Source organism: Strongylocentrotus purpuratus, unplaced genomic scaffold, assembly GCF_000002235.5.
Source record: "Strongylocentrotus purpuratus isolate Spur 01 unplaced genomic scaffold, Spur_5.0 spur5_scaffold_8, whole genome shotgun sequence".
Lineage (NCBI taxonomy): Eukaryota > Metazoa > Echinodermata > Echinoidea > Camarodonta > Strongylocentrotidae > Strongylocentrotus > Strongylocentrotus purpuratus.
The window spans coordinates 26,461,994-26,468,603 of NW_022145614.1; positions in this window are offsets into that span (position 1 = coordinate 26,461,994).

The window sequence follows — 6,610 nt, forward strand, 5'->3', positions numbered from 1 at the left end:
TCCTCCCCTTTTCCATTTTTAAACTTGTTGCATTCAATTTCGTTTAGAGTCATCGAATTTTCTAAACACGCACATTCAAATTAAAGCTTGGTTCAGTCAATTTGGAAATGCGTAAGGGTGATTCAATTTCGCCAATGTTGAGTGGCACTGTTTGTACAAAAAAAAATCTTTTTGAACGAGTCCGTTTTATAATACATTCATGATTTCGTTGTATAATTTGTTTAATGTAATGCAGGACCAAATGAAGAACATGGTAAGTTTGGAAGTATAGGATTTCCCGGCCAAATTCGCGAGTTTGTCATTCAAATTAATTTGTCTTGCGTTCAAATTCGACGGTTTTAGTACAGTCAGGTATATCTCGGGTTTATATTCCTTTTTCTAGTTTTCAAATCTATGGAATTTTCGTTAGAATCTACGTATGTTTCATTCAAATTAATGAAAAATGTGCTTCTTTCGCTATTTGGTCATTCAATGTGGCGCAACACGATTTTCTGACAACGCGACGGTGTACTTTTAGCATTCTAATTCATTTGTAGCTTTCAAATTAGCACTTTGTGCACTTAAATTGATGGTCAATATACATTTCTCGTTTATTACACACTTTTTATAGCTCATTCTTTTTCTTTCAAGATTGTTTTTTCATGTGTATTTCATCATATTTCATTTTCTTACATTTATACACTTATACTTATTAGATTTATCTGATATTCATCAGCATTTAAGTTTGATTGTTAAGAAGAAAAAAACGACTTGCATCTACGGACCTGATGGTCTCAGATTATGTGTAAATGTTCATGTAAGGAATTTGTTTGTCTTATGTTTCATCATAAATTTATCATAATTTCATTTCAATTATTATGGAAGAAGGGTACAATATTGTGACTGGGGTAGGGACTAGAGTCAACAATTTGAACATGATTCATTATTTAGCCATGTCTTTAGCCATCGATCTGCTGGCGGGCAAGTAAATTATGAAACTCTTTAAGAAAAACAGAGGGGTGTGCTGGGTATAAGAGACGATGTGAATTACTTTTGTAAAATTCCGAGTCTGTAGTAAAAAGGGGCGATTGAGGGTACCCCCATCTTTCCCGGCCAAACATGTCCGTGCAGAAATGCCATATCCCTTGATTTCGCCCCTTCTTTACTTTATCTCTGACTACACCCATTTGCTTTGTCCTGAAAATGGAATAACAGCTTAGACCCCAATGGCAAATCATGCATTTTAACTGCATTATTTAAAAACTGTAAAAGTTTGTTGCAATTCTTCCCCCTAACATTCCTAACTTGAATAAAAATATTACGGATACAAAAACCGGAAAATTGAATGATAATTGGCATGGCAAAGCCGATCTGCGCTAACTTAAATGCAAAGTAAATGAATTCGAATGACAAACACGCGAATTTGGCCGGGAAATCCTATAGAAACAAAGTCGGTTCTGGAGAGAATCAAGGTAAATTTGCTTAACTATCCTAAATATAATCAAGCTTCCCCACATAATTAACAGGTCAATGTGAGAGATAAAATGACATGATACTCGTGGACAGGCCGTCTACTTCTGGGGTGTAGACTACGGACATTTATTAGAGCAATGTCATTTCAGGTACCGTTACAAACTGAGTATATTTATTCTCTGTATTCTGATATTGAAATTAATAGTGTATTATCTACAAATTCTAAATGTATGCTGCGTAAAAATGAACGATAGAAATATAGGCGACTGTCTGTTAATGTGCAAGAAAACTTTATCACTTTACATATTGAACAATGTACGAATAAAACGAATAAAAAAAATAATTCGTAAAAATGTCATAGCATTTTGGACTCCTGTTACCTTTAGTATTTCTGTATTATAAATTATCAGATAGTGTAAAGATTAATCTAATAATACTAATTGTACATTGGCTTTTCACACATTATTATTCTCAATCCATTGGTAGATCTTTCGTGAATAATTTTACCCCTCCCCTTATCAACGTTGCGATATTATCATGATAGGTTCATGATATGATTAATACGCCTCTGAATAGACATCTAGATGGCGGAATATTACTACTATTGAAATCTAGCGGATATGCACGAGTGTTCGTGCTATTACGATCTATAGAATATTTCTTTTAAATATGACTATCCATGTTGAGTGCTTCTATCAAAATGACTGCTAGGTATAACATCTATCTATAATTAGATTTTAACTTCCGCATATCATTTTGAAGAAAACTATTTTGCTCTAGATACTTGCTAAGGAAGATCACCATCCGCTTTGTTACGACACACGTTTTATCAAGATCTATAAAATGTATAGAAGTCGACTATCAATAACACAAATTACAGCGGTATTTCATTAGTATATAAGTAGAACTTTAATTCGTCATTACTGATAAGATACATCTAATTAAGCTATCATTCCCGAGGAAGCACCACTTAGCCGGATCGAGGTAATAATCTTTCTTGCCATTTTAAAATTTAATTTATAGTCAAATCAAGTTTTCTTAATGTTTACCGCAGTCGCTGTTTTTTGTCTCTGTTAGAAATTATTTCAGGGCTACAATTAGAATTATAAAAGTATCAGCGTTATCAAATGTTCCGTCGAATATCCTCCGATGAGTGATAAATCAAACACTAATTTATTTTGTATATAATTATAAAACATTTTATTTTCTAAGGTTTTTTCTTTCAGAAATAGAAAAATTAGGGGAAAACAAAATCAAATCGTGGTAGATTAATGGTATTTAAAAACACGATTTACAATATATTTACATGGACGAACACATAAGATACAGCAAAAATATTTTAGCTAATTTTAAAGCGTTTAAAGCGATTTAAAACTGATTTTTCTTCCTTTTTACTCCTACCCAGTACCCTGTGGAGGATATGGAAAACTCAACGCTTGTTATCAGCCCAGAGCCAGCCAATCTGACATTGCACTCTACTGAGAGCTCAGTTGTTGTTTTTTAGCCTACTTTTTTCACTATCAGCTATGACAGTGGCAATGAACGCCTTGATTCTGAGGGCATTCCACATCGAAAGAGAAATTGCGCACCTATTCCAACCAGTACATCCTCAACATCACCATCTCTGATCTTCTATATAGTAGAGGGTTCGTGATGGCGATCCGCAGCACCGTCAATTTATTCGGAATGTGGATTTTTATATTAGCACAAATCAAATGCCGGAAAACATTAAAAAAAAACGTCCCTCCGCCTTACCAATTCTGAATTGTTCTTTAGTTGCTAAATTTACAGTTGAGTTTTGAGAAACTTTATGAAGATGGCCACTGAAGACTTATGTTCTGTTACCGTTTGTACATTTGACTCGATGAATTTGACAGAATCAATTATATCGACAGGTGATCCTACTAACAGTTCCATAGCTATTTTTAGCCTCCTTATCTTTGAGCACGTATATGAAATTAATCAATACGTCATTGCGAAGTCATTTATTGCATCACGTGCTCTGTCGTCATTGGAAACGCGATTATATTAACAATCTATTCTGGAAGTGTTTAAAAAAAATAACGCTACCGAACAGAGTAACCACATACAACTAGATTAAAATGCTAAAACTCTAAGTCTCTCTCTATCAATATAATGATTTCGATATCATCGCATATTTTCCATATTTTGATTTTCCGGATTTGAACTTGAATTGTAATCCAAATCAAGTGCTGGAAAACGCCGGAGTGCGTCCCGCTGCATTACTGAAATGTTGGTTAGTAGCTAAACTTACAGTTGAGCTTTGAGAAACTTTAAGAAAATGGCATCTGAGGACAAATTTACTGTTGCTGTTTGTACATTTGTCTCGACGAATGTGACAGAATCAATTCCAGTGACAGGTGTTCCTACTGGCAGAATTGTAGCTAATTTTAGCCTCCTGATGTTCTTGTCTGCCACCACAGCAGTGCTAAACGTCCTGATTCTAATAGCATTCCACAAGTAGAAAAAGTTGCGGACGTACCCGAACCAGTACATCCTCAACATCACCATCTCCGATCTTCTAGTGGGATTCATCATGGCGATCCGCAGCACCGTCAATATCTTCGGAAAGTGGATTTTTTTATATTAGCGCAAATCTAATGCCGGAAAACATAAAATTATGTCCCTCCGCCTTACCAATTCTGAATTGTTCTTTAGTTGCTAAATTTACAGTTGAGTTTTGAGAAACTTAATGAAGATGGCCACTGAGGACTTATGTTCTGATACCGTTTGTACATTTGACTCGATGAATGTGACGGAATCAATTCCATTGACAGGTGGTCCTACCGACAAATCTATAGCTATTTTCAGCCTCCTCATGTTCCTCTCTGTCACCACAGCTGTGCTAAACGTCCTGATTCTTATAGCATTCCACATCGAGAAAAAGTTGCGGACGTACCCGAACCAGTACATCCTCAACATGACCATCTCCGATCTTCTGGTGGGGTTCATCATGGCGATCCGCAGTATTGTATATCTCTATGATGAGTGGATATTCGGACAAACCCTCCTAAATGTGTTTGTTGGTATTCAGAATACAGTCATAACTGTATCCATTCTCGGTATTATTGCCATAAGTTTGGACCGTTACGTGGCAACTCACTACCCTCTTCAGCACTATAAACGAAAGAAGAAAAAGATTGCCCACATTGTCAATTTTATTACCTGGATAGTAGCGGTATGCTTTTGGTTTCCCATCACGACTATTTGGGACTTTGTGCAACCATTTGACTTGAATCCCGAAGAATACATCTTTGAGTCAAATTACTTAAGGAACAAACATGCCAGCGCTGTGGTAACGTTTTGCAGGTTCGTCATTCCTTTCGCTTTAATCTTTCTTCTTTATATCAAGATTTATCATCGAGTTAAAACGTCTGGTAGCAGAAGTCTTTCCGAACGATATGCATTAAAAGAAAAGACTGGATGTAAAATTAACGCCACGAGTACTGTACAACATGAACGAACCAATGATGATTTCGTTGAAACTCTAGAGGGCAATTCTTCTCAGACCAATGTTAACAACATCGTTATTCAAGAGGAGAATGATAGTGTAATAAAAATTCTTCAAGATAATGCTACAAAACCCTCTATCTTAATCAAGTCAGATCATATCACAGTTGACATAGTTGAAGACGTTGGACAGCTTGGTCGATCATCGACGTCACCGGAACAACGCAGGCAACATATACAACATCAAGTTACCCCGATGCACCGTACAACACAATCAACAACACCCGATGGGATTCAGAGGAACCTTCAGCACCTGTCTTCAGCGGATAATCATAAAGCCTTGCGTACTCTGACCTTCATCATTGTGGCGTTTTTTATAACTTCACTGCCAAGTTGCATAGCAATCATGACATCAAATACAAAAACGTTTGGTTATGTAACTCGTTGGGTGACATTTGTTAACAGCCTTCTCAACCCCGTGACCTATGCTATGGCGCAGCCAATGTTCCGCAAGACTCTTCTACGGATTGTGAGGTGCCGACGATAAAATCATTAGCAATGACGTATAGTGAGATCAAGCCATTGAGGGGCACCGATGTCATGTGGCACTGGAAACTGATGAAATGCCAACTAACAAAATCAATGATTAGGTGGAGGTGAGAGAGAGGGTCATAGCGTCTTATTCCACTTTCCCTTCCTCCGGCCCACCCATGTGTGTCCCTGCGCCATAGTAACTACACCGATGACCACTAGCATAATGCCTAGATCAGTTTGCCCTACAAACAGGGGATGGTCATGTTGATCCCATTGCACAGAAGTCTTCATTTCAATAGCTACCTGTTTATTTTCTATTTACTATTCTGTAGGCCGACGATTCCCCTTTCATATGATGCATCAAATACAGCGCCAGTCGCTGACGCAATCCTACGTCTATAAAGGGCACCTTGCAACGTACTTGCAAGCTTTTATTGTTCTTGAATCTTTACCGTCTTACCCAACGCGCATCCTCAAGTTTGGATCTCTGTTGAAGGAGCAAGACACCATATTCTCAAGATTCTGTTAGTGTTCAAGAAACAAGATATTTTTCAACGGACATTTACACATCAGCCGGTATTTTCGAGAAATGTATATACAGGTATCTGTCGTTATTTTCGAGGATAATAAATACATGTATAGAGAATCTTGGAAAAGGCCGTAGCTACAGGAAAATTTCTCCAAGGAGCTGAAAACTCTTGCTAGACGTTTGTCGACACTATGTTGTATTAAAAACCTAGTTGCGCCATCAAGATGTAGTAGATAGAATATAAGCAGATCTCACTCCTCGAATCTAAAGTGATTATTGAGTCGGATGTTGGCCGTAAGTTCAAAATGCTCAGGGGGTGCGGCCCTAAAACTCGTTCAAGGCTATTTCTTAATGTTTTTACGGCATCATTATTTACTTATCGTATATTTATCACTTTTTTCAAACATAATTAGTCACGATAGCAAGATCCCTTGAAACACTATTTTACGTTTTGGTCCCGTTAAAGATACAGGAGCATTATCAAAGTCATTACAAAAAACTTATTTGAAAGAAATTTGTGTAGATTAGTTCATTATTTTTAAATAACCTGCTGGGTTTTATCGCCTATTATGCAACTCGAATGATAACTTACGTTGTTGCGTCGAAAAGTACGTGTAAGGAAAC